Raw genomic sequence first — 19,621 nt, 5'->3', positions numbered from 1 at the left:
AGGCTGGTCGGCCTGGTCGGGGCGCCCGCAGTTGCCACCCTTGGACCCCCAGCTAGGGTCTCCGTGGCCGAGAAGCAGCAGACGCCCAACCTGCCCCTAGCAGTGGACGTGCACCTCAGGACCTAGGATGCGCCTTTCCTGGAGACTTGGAGCTTCCTCGTGGAGATCCGGAGATTGCACGGGGCGGCTTTGTTTTTGCGTCCTTTGCTTGGCTTTGGCTTTGGGATTCTCTGGCTACCTGAATATGCCCTTCCTTTGTGGGTAAGTCTCCTGTGGTTTGGAGCAAGGATAATCCACCCCAGGGCATCAGCCTTTAAATTCCTGAGCCTGGAGTCAGTCGCCTAGGGCTGCAGAAGAGGACCCAGCTCCTGAGGACGTGTAAGGGCTCTCTGATTCCACCTTTCTTTTGATGGAGAGAAATATAATTTCATGGCAGAATTTTCTTTAAGCACATTGTCTGATAGGATTGGCAATTACTAACCAGGAAAATGAGTAGCAATTAAGAGTTCAGTAATAAATGGAAGTCTATTGTCCTAATTGAGTGGAATTACTGATGGATAATAGCAACACTGACTTCTTCAGTTTAATTAAGAGTTTATATAATTATAGTGCACTTTTTATTTCTTGGGGGAGCCATGGGGTAGGAATTAAATAACCAGTGTGATGGTTAAGAAACCCATTTAATGGATAAGTAACCAGTAGGTTGAAATCAATGTGGGTGCCTTGCTCCAGTAATGCGGACTTAGATGACTTCCTGATGAAGGGATGTGCCTGCATGGGCCAAGCCCGGCCGCTAATTCTTGCCTGATAAAATCTGAATAGCTTAGAAATGATTAGGTAATCTCTGAAACTAGCACACTGAAATTGGGCTCTTTGAGGTAGCAAGGCGCTGCGCTTGCCTGCAGTGGTATTAACCCCGATTTGTGCTTCCCATAACTGTTTTCCGCATTCCCCAGAATGAAATGAGTGGGTCATTTGAGAGTATTTTGCTGTCTAGAGTTTCTGTATCAGAAATCTGGTGATTGAGCTGTTAAGCTTTAAATGTTGATAGCTGAAGGGGACGGGCAAGCTCCGAGCGGTCGCTGGGCTTGCAGTGGAGTAGGTGTGGAGGTGTGTAATTTGTTTGGGAAGTAATCTATAATTATAAAGATGTTATTTTCCTCTTTGGTGGTGTATTGTTTCCTTTACTATTATGTTCTCAAGAAATTGTTCCCCTTGTGGGAAGCAATGAAACTGGAGAGAAATCCCTGCTCGGAGGATAATTTACTTGTGTTTTTGGTATAGGTTTCTGGGAATCCTTTTGCCCTGTTTTGGGATGTGTGTGTTTATGTTCATAAGAAGCTCCAGCAGGTTTGGAAATCACTAGGTTCTGAGACACTGGTAAATAATCAGCACTTGCAGCACTGATGTTTGTGCTGCTCTGCACCTAGACTTCTTTCTCTTTTGTACACAAGGCTGGGCTTTCACCGGGATGATCAGGTACTGCCTCCTCTAGTGAGTACATACCATAGGTGGGATCAGGGGGCATCATGACAGTCGTACACCACTCAAGAAGAGACAGCAAGTGACAGTGACAGAGCAGTGCGTTTTCACTGCTGCATGGGTTTTCAAGTTTGCCGAGCACTTTGAAAATTCATTCATAAACCTACTTGCTGCTGTCAGTGTGCCTCCTGGGCTGTGCCCTTCCTAGGTGCCTCACACAGGGTATGGGCATAACTTGTGTCATTGCTACAGTCCAGAATGGTGAGGACTTACCTACCCTGGGTTTTCCTTTCTCCCCCACCCCATCTTGTTGTTATGTCACTGCCATGAAAATCTAGCAAAACTGCAGAAAATTGTGTCCTTCTAGAACCACGGCTTCTCCAAATGGGCTTCGTTAGTTGCCTATGCCTTTTTTGTTGGTATTCTGCCCCAGGCTCAGCTGAAACCCACTTATTTTATTTTATTTTATTTTTTGTGAAATTGTACAATTGAACTCACAACACAGATAGAAATTTGAGAATTGAAAGATTCAAGAATGACAAATTGCCAAGTTTCATAACTTGTCATAAGAATTAGTATTACAGGTTCAACTTCATCCTGCCCCTTTCCCCTGAGCACTCACGGATCTGTCATACAGCCCTGCTGACTGGTCCCATAGCTCAGTGTGTGGAAGAGGGCCAGGGATCTCTGTCTTCTCAGAGACGCTGCCCTCATCTAACCCTGCCCCAAATCAGCTGTCTGGCCAGTCTCAGATAAGATCTTGAAATTTTGATTGAAATTTCCCCTTTCTCTTTTTAAAACCTGCCCTGAGTCAGTGGTCTGTCTTAATGCAGAGTCAGCCTGAACAGAATGAAAAACACAGAGACAGGTTGGGGTGATCTCAGTGAGCCAGTAGCAGATTCCAATCCAACTTAGACATGGTACAGACTGGCCGGCATGCTCTTAGAAGGCAAGGGGTATTGGAGGGCAGAAGATGGCAGCCACCACCCGCCTTTGCCTTTCTCCTCACCTCCTTCCCACCCAGCCGTAGCTTCCCTGACCAGGCTGTGTAGGGGTATCAGTCACCACTTGTCTCCTGCTTGCACAATGCAGATTACTCACTGTAACAACAGGGCACAAAGTAACTCAAGCAGGTCTTGGCTTCCGTCCTGGGGAGTTAACTGCTGGAAATACCTGAAAGACGTACATTGAACACACTTACCTGTGACCCAGTTCCGTGGCCTGGATCTCAAGGACAGGGTAATATCAGTCCCTTTTTAGGACCTATTAAATATGGTACCTTTCTCTCTCTACACTCCACCTGGTGAATCATAGTCTTCCTATTATGGAACCAGAGAAGCACTTCAAGGTCATCTCAGCCCCACGCAAAGTGGGCCATGGATCGGGACAGGCTTCACCTAGGAGCTTGTTAGAAATGCTGAACCTCAGATCTGATTTATAGAATTAGAATCTGCATTTGAACAAGCTCCCCAGATGATTCAATGCATTATGACAGGTTGGATTTTTCCGTGAGACAGACTGAGATGGAGTTTGGTGAGCAGAATACGTATCAGTGAGGATCCTCAGGATCAATGCCTGGAGAGGGAGGAGGTGGAGCAGGAATGGGTGGGTGGAGGGAGGTGGCAAGCTGTGTGCTGCAGGCCAGAGAGAGAGCCTTCACTAACCACCTGGAGAGCCACGGCCAGACTGCCCTTCAGAGTTGTCCCATGGTGCACAGAGAAGGACACCTCCCACCAACAGCCCTCCCAGCAGCCAGCCAGCAAGCTGGCCTTTGGATGGGGACCTGGAAAGTCACCTGGATGACTTTGCAGTGTCCACCACGTGTGCTGAAGTTGGGGTTCACTGCTCTAGGCCACTGGATCTCAAAATGTGGCTCCAGCCCAGGAGGACCTTTCCCACAGGGGCCTTGTCAGAGATCAGATTCCTGAGCCCCGCCCAAGGTCTGCTGGGTCAGAAACCATAGGGCTGGGGCCCAGCACCCTGTTTCACAGCGCTCCAGCTGCCTGCCGCATGCTCAGCTTTGAAAGCCACTCTGAAGCAGCCTCATCTGACTAATTTGATTTTTAATAATAATTTTATTGAAAGATACTGTGCATTCTCTGTGGTAAAATCACCCTTTTTACATGTACAGTGATTTTTAGAGCATTCGCAAGACATGGCCACTAATTCTAAGACATGTTCTCAGCCCCCAGAAGAAGTCCCAGACCCACTGGCCACTCCATACCCACTTCCCAAAGTCTGGAGACCATTAATCTACTTCATTCTTTATGGTTTTGCCTATTGTTTGTTTTTATTATTGTTGTTGTTTTGTTTTTTGTTTTGGTGGGTGGTACTAGAGATTGAACTCAGGGGCACTCAACCACTGAGTCACATCCCCAGCCCTATTTCCTATTTTATTTAGAGACAGGGTCTCACTGAGTTGCTTCGCCCCTCACCGAGGCTGAGGCTGACTTTGAACTCACGATCCTCCCATCTCAGCCTCCCGTGCTGCTGAGATTACAGGCTGCACCAATGTGCCCAGCTGGTTTTACCTATTCTTAGCATGTCGTTTCATATAAATGAAATAATGCAATGTGAGCATTTGTCTTTTTCCTTAATGTTTTTGAGATCCATATGAGGTGTGGCTTGTATCAGGGCTCCATTTTTTAAATGGATAACTCCCATTCCATTGTTTAGACGCCATGTGTTCTTTATTCACTCATCTGTTGATAGCAGTCGGGTGGCTCTACTTTTGTCCCTCATGAATAATTTCATCCTGAATGTTCACGGAAAATTTCTGCGTGGACGTGTTTCTCCAACTCTTGGGTAAATACCTGGGAACAGAGCTGTGGGGCTGCGTGTTAGCTCTGTTTCTGTGGTGTGGGAAGGAACTGTTGCACAGTTCTCCCACGTGACTGTGCCCTTGCACACTCCCCAGCGCTCTTTGAGGGCTGCAGTTTCTCCATCGCCTCTCCTCACACCTTGGTCCTCCTCCTGACTGTGGCTATTCTAGTGGATTTAAAGTGGCAACTCATTTTGGTTTGAGTTTGCATTTTGCTTGTGAGTAAAGGTATTGAGCATCTTTTCGTGTTTTCATTAGCTGTCTATATCTGCTTTGGGGAAATGTCTATTTTGATCCATTTTAGGGCAGCTTTTTCGTCCTAAAGGAGTCCCTCAGGATATCTGCTGTGTGTCTAGATCCTGTGCAGGGTGCTCGAGGGTTGAGCGAGGAAAGTCTAGGATGTAGTCTGTACCCAACAGAGAGTTCCAGTCAGACATGGGGATATCTGAAGAAGAAAGGAAGAAGACAGGAGTGCCTCCTGTGAAGAGCTAGCCTGGGGGTTCACATTGCCGCAGTTCTGATGAGCGTGTGGGCTGCTGGGGTAGTACTGTGCTGGGTCAGTACTGTGCTGGGGTATTACTGTGGGGCAATACTGTGCTGGGGTAGTACTGTGCTGTGTCAGTACTGTGCTGGGGTAGTACTGTGATGCAGTACTGTTCTGGGGTAGTACTGTGCTGGGGCAGTACTGTGCTGGGGTAATACTGTGCTGGGGCAGTACTGTGCTGGGGTAGAGCTGAGAAGAGGAGCTGGATATTTGGCTGGGCTTTTGCAGAGCATTCTTGTTCTGTAGGTCGCAGTACCTGTAAGAGGGGACTCAGAAGTTCAGAATTCCCTTCAAAGATTTTTCCCCCCATTGACGTCATGAGGTGAAGCAATTTGCCTATTTCCTCATATGGAAAAAAAAATCTTTTGCCCCTCCTACTTACCAGCATGGGCCTAAGGATTGGTTGTAATTCTCTATAAGCCATTGCTTCAGAGTGGGTTGCACCTTATATGACAGGGGATGGAAACATTTGCAGGTGTCTGTCATCCTGAATCCCTGTTAGCAGATCCCACAGTGGCCGGCCAGGTTTTTTCCCCACCCTGAGGGCAGTGCCTTTCAAGGTACCTGAGACTATTGGGCAGCCCCTCGGGGCTCCAGGCAGCATCTCTGTGGGATCAATACACCTTAAGTGGGACATATGAAGGCAAAAAATTTCAAAACAGGTGCTTCAAGCAAACCCTTGGTCATGCTCACTGTGCAAGGGCTTGCGTGCCTGTGACTGCGAGGCCAGCTGCTTGCCACCTCACTACAAAATGCCCTCTCAGCCTTACAGGGAGGAAGCCAGAGCTCCGAGAAGAGAAGCAGTTTGGCTGGTGTCATGGGTTGCACTGTGCTGTGGTAAGACTAGAGCCTGGCCCGTCATACCAGGCCCAGTGTCTTCATCAGGCTGTTTTACTTTACAGGTGGCAAAGGATTAATGATGGGATGTTTTGCTTCTTGGACTATAAGTGGATCCTCCCCCGAGGCCTAGGGTCGGGTGCCAATGTGCTATGCTCCATTGTCTTCCCAGTGCCTCGAGGCGGCCCTGAGGCTCCTTGAGAAACAAGCTTCCAAACTCTGTGGACGGGTTGAAGTATCAGGATATGTCTTGTACTTCAATTCTCGGCTCTTCCAGGAGCCCTTCAACTGGCTGGGTAATAGAGTATGTGGGTCGCTCTTTCTTGAACACTGTCAACGCAAAACCGTGGCACTGTAGAATTCAGAAGTAGGGCAGGACGTGCGTGCTGAAGGAACCACACACTGGACAGTGATTTTCTTTCCTCTCTCGCCACCTGAGCACCCTGTCTTGGGTGAGGATGTGCCCTGAGAAGCCATGTGTCGGTCAGGTTTAAGTCCTGGGAGTCTATTTTAAATTCCGCAGGAGTGCGGGCTCAGAGAGGGATCCTCTGATAAAGCAAAGCTCTTGTGGCGAAGCAGACCATCTGGCCTCTGGCCATTTATTCTACAAATCAGGATGTTACCCTCTTTTGCTTTAAGGCACGTTGTGTCTGTATCATACATTTCTGCTCATTTCATTTGCTTTGTTTAGTTTTTTAAGAGCGTGGCAGGTGCTGGGCGCAATAGCGCCACCTGTAATCCCAGCAGCTTGGGAGGCTGAGGCAGGAGGGTCATGAGTTCAAAGCCAGCCTCAGCAACTTAGCAAGGTCCTAAGTCACTCAGCGAAACCCTGTCTCTAAATAAAATATAAAAAAGAGCTGGGATGTGGCTCAGTAGTTAAGCACCTCTGGATTCAATCCCAGGTACCAAAAAAAAAAAATTCGGGGCAGATAACAGGAGGCAGCACATGTCAGCGACGGCTGGGTGGGCAACAGTGGCATTTTTCGGGTGAGAGAGAGGGGTCTGGAAGCTTCTCAGTAGTCTTTCAGATAAGAGTTTACAATGAAAATTTCTTCACTCATTATCTGTGTGCCAGATTCTTAGTCACCTTTGTTTGATGATCCTGATTGATTAAACTCTATCCAGAGCCACTTCCTTGAAGAGGCTAATTGCCAGATTAACTGCCCAGGGAAAGTGCTTCACTCTGGAGAACGCCCCCCGGGGGCCCACAGCGCCCTGGGGGGGGGGGGTTCCCGGCCTCTGTGGTGATGCCCAGATATGCCAAGTCGAGGGTGCAAGGACAGAGGGGAGGGTCCATCACTGTGACATGCTCAGCAGGCTCCACTGCTGTCCTCCAGATGACCACAGATGAGGCCCTGGCCCATGGGAGAAGCCTGCAAATGTCAATGCTCCTGACAGTAGGAGAAGTGAGAAGAGAAAGCACCTTGTTGTTAGGAGAGGATTTTGCCAATAATCTAAATTGCTGCTTTCTTCTCTTAATGAAGAAATGTGCATTTAATGACACCCTGCCTCCTGGTTCCTCTGAAGCGGAGATAATATTAACAACTAATATTTATTGAGGACTAGTATCCAGGTACTTCAGCACTACTGGTATTTTCCCCTGTAATTCCAGCGATTTGGAATGCTGAGGCAGGAGGACGCCAGTTCAAGGCCAGCCTGGGCAGCTTAGTGAGGTCCTGTCTCAAACTAAAAAAAGCAAAGAGGGCTGGAGAGCACCCCTGGGTTTGATTCCTAGCACTGAAAACAAACAAACAAAAGCCACACTCTGGGACAGTCGTGGGCGATGTCATAGCTTAGAATGGTGGTTTCCCCTGGTTTGGACCTGGGTCTCTCTAGCAGAGTGGCTAAGAATGTGGAACAGTCACCTGGTGCAAGCAGTGATTTTAGGACCCCTCAACTCCTTGGCAGACCCTGGCTGAGCAGATGAACCCTTGAAGCTCTGGGGCAGCTCTGCTCTGCTTGGTGGTCATTTCCACCGGTTGTCCCTCTCCACAGATTCTGACCATGTTCCTGTGTGGGGGAGGAGCTTCTGGGAGCAGTCTCCAGTCTGCCCAGGCTGGCTTGGGCCCAGGCGGACCCGGCCTGTGCCAGCAGGTGCCCGAGCAGCTGATTCAGGGAGGAGGTGTGGAGCGCAGCCTGACCCAGCTTCTGTTTTCCTGCTGTAGTTGGATAAGGTAGAAATTCGTCTTGGCTCTGTATCAACTATCACAAATAGTAGTAGCAGCCAAATTTGAGTTCTGTGCTTAATTACCAATGTGGTATTGAACATGGAGATTTGAAGGGAATCGAAAGGAAAAGATTTCCTCTTACCTGACAGATGTCACTTACTCCTTAGGCCCTCCTTGAATGCTGTGGATTTTCCCTGGTGTAAAATTGTGGAGTGTCAGCGCTTGAAGGGAGATAGAGGCATCCTAGGCTACCTCCTTGCCTCCACTACCCCTGCATCTCAGAGGGACCTACTGTCCTGGAGGAGAAATGAACAACCCAGGGCACAGGGCTAGTTGGTGACAGGCCTCACCACAGAAGTCTTCAGAGCTTGGGGGACCTTTCACTGGGTGGTGTCTGCCATAAGGGAGGCTGGGGTTTGAATCCGTCTTCGCAATGGGGAAAGAGACCTCACCCAAGATCTTCCCCCAAAACAGAAAGTGATATAAATGGGCCCTTAGTTATTGCCATCCTTAAAGCCTGAGGTAAAAAGTCATTTTATTAATCAGATTTTTTTTCACTATGGGAACAGGTTCCCTTAGGACACTGAGAAATTTCCTGCTTTGTGTACTTTCAATATTTTTTTGTTTTGTTTTTGTTTGATTGGATATTTTTGGTACCAGGGATTGAACTCAGGGGAGCTTGAGGACTAGTATCCAGGTACTTTAGCACTTTTGGTATTTTCCCCCAGCCCTTTCTTACATTTTATTTAGAGACAGGGCCTTCCTGAGTTGCTTAGAGCCTTGCTGATTTGCTGAGGCTGGTTTTGAACTTGTGATCCTCCTGAGCCGCTGGAGTGCAGGTGTGCGCCACCTGGCTCAATCTTCTCTTTTGGTAATGCTTTAGGGCAGTTCCACTAGGCAGGCAGATGGTCTCCTGATGTCTTCTGAGGGCTCCTCCTGCTCTGCAAGTCTTCTGTTCAGCCCAGGCAAGGAGCGTAGTTTCACATTCCCATTTTTCACCAAAGCTGGACTTACACACAGTGCCATGGCCACTGTAAAGCATCGTCAAACAGCATTTTCCCTTGCTGTGTACTCCCCTTGACCTCCCTTGGAAATGCTGGGAAGCTGTTTCCCATTCTTGGTTCTCAGTACTGGCTGACCACCTGTTGTGAATTTGACCAGCTGAAACAGCGGCCTGAGAACTGGAGTAGTGGCTTCCCCGTTCACAGGCTGGGCAGCCCAGTGGGCTCTGGAATAGATGTCCTGCATGGAATGGTGTCCATAGCACAGCTGCCTAGTCCTGGGCACTCCTGCTACTGTGCGCTCTGAGCAGAGGGTCCCTTCCCCCCTCCCTGCCTGCCTCTCTGCACATGTAAGAGTCACTGAAATGTATTTCACACACCAGATCTGAAACATTCATAGTGCTCAGTGGAAAGTTAGTTTGTCTGAGGTCATATTTTTCATAAAAGATCATTGAACATGGGATAAGATTTTCAGAGGAGATGATCACATCACCTCCAGGCCTTCAGAAGGGAGCTTCATCCAGATGCAGTAGCTAAGGTCTTCTGCTTGGAGCCCAGGGCCCTAACCAAGTGACTTGGGACTTAGGAAGGCCCCTGCCACTCCGGCAATCCCTGACTCTTGAAATCAAGAGTGATTTTTGCTGCCATCAGGTAGTTACTCTGGTGGGCTGAGGAGTAGCCCAGTGGTGAGGGCTTGCCCACATGTGCAAGACCCTGGATTCAGAGACAGCATTCATGTGTCCAGGTGACAGACATTTGTGGAGGGCCTTCTCTGTCAGGCAGGGTGTCAGGAGCTGGGGAGGCAGCATGCTCCCTCCTCATTCAGGGGCTCCAGTGCAGTGGGCACGAGCTTTTCAGAATCTTCAGGGTAGAGGAGAGCGAGCATGAGAAAGAGAGCAGTTCTCAGACCACACTGTTGTTCTCCAGTACCAGGGCTATACCTAGGAATGGTGGCCTTCAGTTCTCAGTAAGTACTAGTGACAAAGAGCCCAGTTCCCACCGGGGCAGAATCAGGTTTGTCCTGAATAGCACAAGGATTCTGATGGCTTCGAGTGTCTCTGGTCCTGTTAGGTCTGAGGCCCCGAGGGAAGCAAGCCTGTGCTGCTGGGCAAGCGCTGCGTCCTGAGCTGCATCCCTCGCCTCCCCCACTTGTACTTTTATTTTGAGACGGGGCCTCACCAAGTTTCCCAGCTGGCCGTGAACCTGCAGTCCTGCCTCAGCACTGGGGGTGCAGGTGTACACCACCCCTCCAGCGCTCTTCTTAATACAGCCGAGCCTCCATGTCGGGGTCCACTGAAACCTGTGGGCAGACACAACCCACTGACAGGATGCCTGGGAGACAGAAGAGCCAGTGCAAGGGGATGCCACGGAGGCGCCAGGTGCTGGGGAAGCAAGCCTGGACAGGTTGCAGGGTGCTGGGAAGCCTCCTGGGGAATGTGGAAGGCATGTAGGTGTGTGACTGGTGACCAGGCTTCTTGGAAGCCTGCAGCCCATGCCACCCGCCTGGCCAAGCAGTAAGGCCACCTTCTGGGCAGGTGACATGGAGGTGAATCTGACACATGCGTTCCTGGCATGATTGAGCCCATGTGACCCTGCGCACAGTTGTTCCTTTTAAAACTCAGCTCCCTGCAGCAGTTGCTCAGGTCTAAGGAAAGCTGTGGTGCCTGTTGAGGCTCCCAGGAAGGAGCTCCAATAAGAGGTGTGGGCAGGCAACTTGTCATGCCGAGGAACTGAAAGCCCTCTGTTCCACAGTCACTTAGCACAAGTACCCATGAGGAGCACTCACCCCCCAGCTCGCAGGTGAGGGCACCTATGTGCCTGGGCTGTGGCCGACTCTGGGCATTTCCCCTCTTGGCAGTGAGTCTTTGAAAACCAGCAGACAAAAACTGGTCCCTGTGTTTTTGTCTGGGAAGCTTTAAAATGGTGCTTCCCATGGTGGGAAAATGACTCTGCATCTGTAATGCTTTTCTAGAAGAACACTGTATTTCCTTGTCTCTTGCTTGTGTTAATTTCTAGAGGGACCCCCCTTTGGAATGAAAGGTCATCGGGATGCATCTCCAGAGGACCACCTTGACACAGGGAGGGGCACTTGTAGCTTCTCCAAACACCCACAGTTGAGCGTGAGGCTGGGAACCTCTGGGACGGGCCCAGGTGGTGCTGGACAGTTCCCGGGTGTGTTCTTGGTGGAAAGTAGATTTAGCCATGTTGGTTGACTTCTAGTATCCATTCTCTCCTTCTTCCCGGACCACTGATGTCTAGCTGGGCAACTGGCCCCTCTAATGGCTCAGAGACTACATTTCCCAGGCTCCATGTGGCAAGCTGCTATCTCACACCTGAGTTGTGGCCAGTGGGCATTTTAAAAATGTATCTTTATTTGTTTATTTCAAATGAAAACTAAAAATCATAAATTATATAAACTTTATTTATCACGCAGCAAGATTTTTGAAACATGGATACATTGTCGAGAGCTGAAGTGAGCTAATTAGCATATGCATCACCCCACATCTTCTGCAATGAGAGACTTAAAATCTGCTGTGGTTGTGATTTTCAGGAGTACTGAGCATTGTCAACCGTAGTCACCATGCTGATCAGTGGGTCTCAGAAGCTTTCCTTGTATCTGTGAGGAGCATCTTCCCGAGAGGAGACGACCTTTGTACTCTGCTTCCATAAGATCATCTGTTTCCTGTGCTGGTTTATTTCACTTAACAAAGTATCCTCCAGGTTCAAAGAGGTGTCACAGATGACACAATTTTCTTCTTTACAAAGGTTACATAGTGCTCCATTATGTATATATATAGCACATTTTCTTCATCCATTCACATCTATGGGCACTCAGGGTGATCTCAGTGTTGGCCAACGTGGAGAAGTCTGCAGTGAACATGGGATGCAGATATCTCTTTGACATACTGATCCTCTTTCCTTGGCTGTACGCCCAAAAGTAGGACTGCTGGATCGTATGCTAGTCCTATTTTTAATTGTTTTGAAGATCCTCCAGACTCGTTTCCCATCACAAGGTGTGCAGGGCTCCCCTTCCTCCACGTCCTCACCAATGGCATCTGTCTGTTTGATAATAGCCATCCTCACAAGTGTGTGGTGATACCTCCTTTCTATTTCTTGTCTTTGCAGAGCTGGGGGTTGGACCCAGGGCCTGGAGCGTGCTAACAGCTCTGCCACTGACCTGTGGCCCAGCCCTCATTCAATTTTGATCACATTTCCCTGGTGATAGGTGGTGATCATTTTTTCATACACCTGTTGGCCATTTACGTCGTATAGGAAAGGTCTAATCAGGCCTTTATCCATTTGACCAGGTTCTTTGTTCTCTTGATGGTGACTCCTTTGATTTCCTTGTGCATTTTGGATATCGACCCCTGGTCACATGCATGGTTTCAGAACATGGTCTCCCCTAGGCTGTCTCTTCACTCTCTTGTTTCCTTCGCTGCATTCAAGCTTGGTAGTTCCACATGTCTGCATTTGGGTAATTTGCTTTTGTTGTCTGTAGTTTTGGGGTCATACAAAAAAAAAATCATCGAAGAAGCATTTCCCCATATTGTCCTCTGGCGGCTCTGTGGTTTCAGTTCTTATGTTTAAGTATTAATCTGGTTTGGGTTGGTTCTTGTCAAGGGTGTTAAGATTTCCCACTTTCCAACATTGGTTGCTGAGGAGGCTGTCCTTTCCCCACTGGCCAGCGGCTGCTAATGCAACTACAGTGCTGCTCGTAGCAAGTGCTCTGAGAGGGCCAAGAGCAAATCCGTGCCACCCTTTCTCTTGCAGTCTGGAAGGCGCACATGATGTTTGGGGCTCTAGCTGCCATTTTGTACCATGGCATGGCTTTGGGAATGAAAGGCGATACAAGTGGAAACAGCAACGTATCTAGAAAATTTCTCCATCCCTGACATTCTAGCGTGCGTGCCAGTGCTCGGAGCCTGCCTTGGGACCATGATGGGAGAAAGAGAACTCTTATTTAAGCCACTGTTATTTTAAGTTGTCTGTCATTTGCAGCCAAACCCAATCCTAACTGATCCAGTGGGGAAATAGCTCTAAAAGAGCTATCATTCACCCTCTTAAATTTCTAACATTTAGAAGTCATTTCTTATATCAAGTCTTTTTTGTTACAATTATGCAGTCACAATGGATAACTATTTGCACTTAACTGTGGAGGATGGAAAAGGTACTGGAAGCACAGAGGAATGAAAATCTCACACTCACTAACTAGAATGTGCTGTAACTAGCATTTACCCAAATGCTACTTATAGCCTTGTGCATAATAAAATGAAGTAATTACTAATTACTCTGTCATGTGGGCGACCAAACCACACTTCAATAGTGACTTCTATAATGTACCGAGAGGCACATTCATTACAGCAGCCATATTTTGCATGAAGAGAGCCTTAGAAATGGGCTTGCACTCAGCATTCCTCCACATATCCAAATGGTAGATTGGACCCCCCTGGAGTGTCTGTCTGTCTGTCTCTCTCTCTCTCTCTCTCTCTCTCTCACACACACACACACACACACACACACACACACACGGCTGTCCAAGTACGCATGCAGACTTACTGGATACACTGAGAGTTATACTTCAAGCAGCAGAAGATGCCTGCCCCTGACTCTGCTAGGGGGAGAGACGATACCAGGTTATTAGCTGCTAGATCTTTGCAGTTGGAGAAGGGGAGAGAAGTATCTCAGGCCTCCTGATTTTACACAGAGGTCACGGTTAGAAAACCTCTGTGGCATCTATCTTGGCATCAGAATTGAATGTAGTTGTTTAATAATTATTTTAGTTGCTACAAACTATTGGAAGTCATCTCCAGGTTGCCCCATGGGGAGCTCGTGTGGAGAGAGCCACTGGCTGCATCTGATGTCTTGAAACCCCTGGCCCAGGAAGAGGTGGGATCAACCCCTTCCCAGCATGACGGGGTTTAGACTTGGAGATCAGCTCTATAGCAGTTCTGGATTCAGAGCGTGTCACCCTGGGCGTGAACCTTGGAGATGATCGGGATTGCCCTGGAAGTGGGGACTGCTGTGGCCCAGTAAATCTTACTAGACCTTCCCGAGGTCAACGAGCTTGGGCATCACAAGATGGCCTTCAGACCTTGTCGTTCTTGTCATCAGGCAGCACGTCCTTCCATTTCAAGGGTGCTAACAGATATCCAGGTTGGCAACGTATCCACCCTTACTTTTAAATGAGAAATTAAAAACAAAATGAAATGGTGTCATAGGTAAGTGTTTCCAGGCAGGTAGGCCTTATTTTTTCCTCTTCTTTTGGAATTATAAATCTGAGGGTACATCCCCAAGAATAAGAGCTAAGGAGTGGCTTGCTTAACCCCTCATGACTCTGCCCTGGTGGAGGATCCTTAATGGTGTAGAAAATGAGGGCAGTGCTGGGTGGGCAGACCAGGGTGGGGTGTGTGCCTCTTTAAGAGATTTATGTGAAGGCCTGAGCTGGGGAGACAGCACGTGGTCCATCATCATGCAGGCGACATCAGAGACTTTCTTCTTCGCTTGGGTGCATTATCATAAAAAGTGATTTAGACTGGAGCTGATTGATGCAAATGGCCCTGTGTTCTTTCCTATCATTAGCGGCCTCTTTCAGTGGCCAGAGGCAGTGATTAAAGCTGTCATTTGGAGCTGCTCATTAAAGACAAGCCCCAGAATAGCAAGAGGGAAAAAGGTTGGAGAGGCATGTGTATACGTGTATGGTTTTTTTTTTGCCTTAAAAGTACATCGTCCCTTTCCAGATTGCACCACTGAAATCAAGGCTGTAGAGATAGTTCCACCAAGAATATAGAATGCTCTTCTGCAAGGAATATGAGATTTTTTTTTTTTTTTGGAGTATTGCAGTAGGTTCTGATGACAGCTTGCCATGCATTATGAAGGGAGAGGAGGGGGTGTGTGTTAGGTGTGTGTGGCTAGGGACTGACCTGGTGAGAACTCATTACGTCTCTCTCTTTCCAGCCTGGGGACTTCAGAGGCAGCCCCAGAAGAGCACAGGGGAGGGTTACTGAGGGTGATTGGCTTCAGTAGGATCCACTGGGACAGTGTTGACCCAAGACCCCAGGAATGGACAGAAGGGCACCAGGAAGGGGGCTCTGTGCTGAACCCAGAGGCTATAAATGCTTGGATGTCAGTCAGAGAGAGGTGACCAAGCACAGGCGTCCAAACAGTAGGGGGATGAATGAGGCAAGATCCGTGTGTGAGGAAGAGCGATTAATCGGAACATGATCTCTTAGGCTCCTTGGAGTGTTCCAGTCCTGGCAGCGTGACCAGTTAACCAACCTGCAGCAAAACCAGGCTTTGTGGAGCACGTGCCTGCTGCTTCGTCAACATTCACGCACACTGATTTTTAGATTCTTCTCCAAATGGTGCCTAAAAGTGACAGAAATCCCAGGCTCCAGAAGAACTGTACTACACCCAAAATGAAGCCCAGGGCAGTAGGCAGTGGTCTGAAGAGGGGACCCTGGAGTGAAGCGAGGGAAGGCGCCATCTCCCTCTTGGCACGAATCCGTTCCAAGTCTCAGGTGTAGCTGGCTGGATGAAGACTACGCATCCTCCCTGGCCAATTTTATTGCCAGAATCCCACCAAACTTCTATACAAGCTCATCTACAGCTCTCTCAGAAATTCCTCTGGGAGAAAAAAATAAGAAATTATCAATTTAATTTCTCAGTCTAATGAACTGGTCTTACACATAAAATTTAAATTACATTTTTTTATGAAAGTGGGGACCAGCATTAGTTATGCAACCACCACTGTCTCCATGACAACGCCTCGAATGTGGCAGCTCATGTGACTTCATAGTCACAGGCCCTTGAAATGAAGCAAAGTTTTAGTTTCTCCATGAACCCCACAATGGGGGTGCTGGTGGAGGTCGGGGTTTCTTTGGGTGTGGACAATAGGTGGTGGGAGAGGGAGGAAGCGGTTCCTCCTGCCCCAGGCAGGGCCTGCAGGAGCTGCAGGGAGCTTCCTCTTGGGCTGGCTCAGAGCCAGCTGCTGGCAGTGGAGGCGTGGCCTCTGTCCGCCCTCCTGCCCCTCCACCCGGCACTGCCCTGCTTAGCCTGGGTCTGGCGCATCAGAGCCTATTAGTGCTGATGCTGGGCTGTGCTGTCCTCTCCTCAGGGAGCTCAGCAGCAGAACTGAACAGAGTCACTGGTAATCTGTGCTTACAGCCGCCCCCCTGGGGAGCAAGCCCCGCCAGCTGGCACTCGTGCTGAGCACATTCACTTCCCCTGGCAAGGCCGGCTGCCTGGCAGGGGTTTGGAGGCCTGCCAACCGCAGGGCCAACATGCACCAGCGCCCTGGGCAGCCCACCTCTGGATGATCCCCATTGTCCTCTGCCTTCTAGACTGGACACTGCGGACTCCCAGCTCCCACACGGCAAGCTCCTCCACTTGGCCAGAGTGGCCCCCCAGAAGTAAAAACCAGGCGTGCCAGACAGAGAGCCACTGGCTGGCCCCACTGGGAGCTAATGCAGGACTGTCCCCTTTGACTTTGTCTCCCCAGGTCCCAATCCCTTCCTGCAGTTGGGAAGGGTTGATGCATCTGCCTTGGGGGAGGGGGGCAACAGAGGGTGGAGACAGGAGATACCGGACCTCCAGGATGCACCTGTGCACCTTAGAAAATGCCTGGCGGGGAAGATAAGCAGGTGGATCCTCAGACTCCAGATATGCACAGCTTCCTAGCATGCCCATGGCCAAGCATCTTCTGCTGAGGTATGAAGTCCCTCCTTTGAGCCTGAATCCTGCATCCAGGACGCAGAATCCCGAGGCCCTTCAAGGAGCTGCATCCTCAGTCACTGCCCTGTTCACAGGTTCAGGAACAACCTGGGGTTTTCCACACAGAGGGTTTTCCTGCCCACCCTAAAAAAATAGTGCCCTGTAATGCGCTGCAGCTTGTATAGTCTTTGTGTTTCTTTTTTTTCGAGGAAAAGCATTCATTCTGCTCCCGAGCCTCCCCACCAGCATGCATGGGTGCCTGATGGTGTAAGTGGACATCAGCTGGGCTGCTAGAAGCAAGAACATGGCTGTCCTGAGAGGCTGAGGAATGAGAAGGGCAGTGACCCTGTTGGGAAAGCTGGGCTGCGCTGGAAGGGATTGCTCTGGTTGGATGGAAGCGTTTCTCCAGAAGGCGGGAAAGGCCCAAGCGGAGAGGCCTCTGAGCTCTCCACCTTTGCCTGCTCAGGAGTCGGGGTTCCCTGGGAAGTGGAGAGGAAAGGTGTGACTGTGGTGCACTGGGGACCCGTATCCCTGCACAGGCACCGTGCTAGGCTACGTGGGGGTGTCGTTTCCCATGAGCACAGAGGGGTGGGGTACTCACACCAGGGTGGCAGGAGAGACCACAGGGCTAGAGACACTCCCACCCCCGCCACATCTGCCTGCCTGCCTCATCATGGGGCTCCACTTGGCTCTAACCACGGACAGGGCTCTCGTGGCTGCCCCATGGACACCACATGCCCTGCAGTTGTGATCTTGCATCTGCCGTGAGATTATCTGATGGCTCCAAGCCTCCCAGGGGCAAGGCCTGAGCCCTGGTGCCTGATACCGTGCCCTGCCTGCTGTCCATACCTGCTGTCCATGCTCGGCACATGTCCACCAGGTGAAAAGTGAACTAGTATGGTCAGGGTTGAAGTCACATCTCTAGAGTAAGTGAATACGCCCCCCACCCCAAGCCCAGAGGAAGCCTCCTCAAAGTGGGCTGCAAAGTTTGGATTTTTTGTTATTTGTTACAAATTTTAAGATTAGAGAAACCTGAGTGTGTTTTTAGGCTGAGCAATAGGAATTATTGGACGGAATAATGGGATTATTGATGGAACAAGTTTCCACAGGAGATTTTAAGAGACAAAGTTAAGAGCAGAGACAAATTCTCATTAACAGAAACATAGTACATCATATTAGAGCCCAGAGGTGAAGAGAGAGGAGAAGATCCAGTGGTCACGGGCCTGCACTGCATAGGAGTGCTTTCAGCTGCAAGTAATTGAAATTCTGGCCCCAGTGTCTGAGAAAGGATTTCTCTCTCTCTCTCATATTCTCTCTCTCTCTCTCATATTCACTGGGCAGCTGCTCAGGAGGGTCAGAACCAGCGTCCTCACGACTGTCTTGGCCTCTCACGCAGGGCCACACGACGGTTGCTGCAAGTCAGCATCAAGACTATGCTGAAGGAACAGCCCTCGCGGTCCATGCAGACTCGGGCTCTGTGTGCGGCCTGCTCTGCTAGCCGGAAAGTGGTGGGTGAGGTGACCACTAGTCATTCCCAGAGGTCTGGCAGTGGGCAAGGTTAGTGGGACCAGAGCCTCAGTGAACCTGTTTCTCTTACTAAAAATAAAAGGAATCTGGGGGGATTCCTGAGAAATTCCTTGAAGTGGGGAGTAGGAAAGGCAAATGCGTCACTGTGAATCACGAGAACCTTTTTAGTTGGACATCACAGTTGTGTGGAGTCTGCTTTGGCTGAAATTCTGCCCGTTGCTTTGCTTTCTTTTCTCTGCACTGTCCCCATGAAATGGAACCATTTACACATAACAAGAGGATTTTCCTCAGAATCAGCAGCTACTTTTATACAACATCTTTCTTTAAAATAATGGTCTTTCTCCTTAAGACCCCAGAAAATGCATCCCTGTAACAACCAACCTAGAAAAAATAGGAAGCGAAGACCCTGCCCCAGGGGTAATGGAGGGCCTTGGGGGAAGCTGGTGGGAACAGGGTGGCACTCTCCTCCCTTTCGCAGCAGGCTTTCACCACTGGGGCTGGCCCAGGGTCCCTAGAGGCTCAGTGGTCACCTGGCTTTTGCTACATCTTGGGGCAGGTCACCTCACCTCTATGGGGGGCTGAAAAACAAGAGCCCAGCTGGTCTGGAGGACTGACCCTCTCAGCTCCCTCTTCCTGGCTGTGATGCAGCCAACCCCTCCAGCAGCAGTGCCTGGAGGTTTCCCTCAGCACCTCAGTTGGTACCTCCACTCCCTGTGACCCTCGTTAACCAAGAGGAAAAGCCAGTTCCGAGAGGGGCTCTGTCCTGGGTGTGTACTTCATACCTGCAGAGCCTGCTGGGTCTGGTCAGAGCTCATGGCATCAGTGCAGGGCCTGGTCACCCCCTGCTGCCCCTCCCAAGAAGGCCCGTGGACGAGGACCCTCCTGTCCACTCAGTGGAGTGGTGCTCATCTCTCCAATGCCTTTGGCAAAAGACAGACAAGGAAGGAAAGGCAGAGTCCGGAGAAAAAGAAGACACAAAGGAAGACAGGAAAGAAAGGCTCGCTCTCTCTCTGGTTGGAACGGCGGCCCTGCATTTATCAGGATTACTGGAGGGAGAGCCGGGTTTGATCCTGTCCTCCGCTGGGAGAGGGAAAGGCTTTATTGTACCTTTTTAACATCTCACAGTTAGATCAGAACAATGCACTGTGTACTACGACCATGTGTATGTGCCTAAGGACAGGGTTCTGCTTGGGACACACCCTGTTTTCAAAGCCAGGCACAGAAGCCACCAGGCTCTCTGGGTCTCCCTTGCCAGCAGACCTCTTTCTTTCCCCTCGCCCTGACTTGAATCAGCAGGACTCACTCCTGTCAAACAAATTACAGCATCTATGAAATGGGGATATCGACATGTGTGACTTGATCTGTTTTAATAGGGCCCCGGTGGGAGTTCCCTCCCTGCCCCACTGAGCTTTGTATTCTTGGAAAGGCAGCGGGCGCTGGGGGCTGCGGTGGTTTTAACCCTTTGCTGACAGCAGGTTGCCAGCTTCCCGTGCGCCGGCTGCATCCTCTTTGTGCTCGGCCATTGTCTGGG

At 49.8% G+C, this 19,621-nt stretch overlaps 1 protein-coding gene across 4 annotated transcripts in view; it reads left to right on the top strand.

Moving 5' to 3' along the window:
• The window catches only part of AUTS2 (activator of transcription and developmental regulator AUTS2), a 1,127,114-nt gene that overhangs the window by 965,471 nt on the left and 142,022 nt on the right, over positions 1–19,621 (top strand). The gene's annotated exons all lie outside the window — the stretch shown is intronic.

Source organism: Spermophilus citellus (assembly GCF_964194105.1).
Source record: "Spermophilus citellus genome assembly, chromosome: 6".
NCBI lineage: Eukaryota > Metazoa > Chordata > Mammalia > Rodentia > Sciuridae > Spermophilus > Spermophilus citellus.
This window is presented reverse-complemented; position numbering and strand designations above follow the sequence as displayed.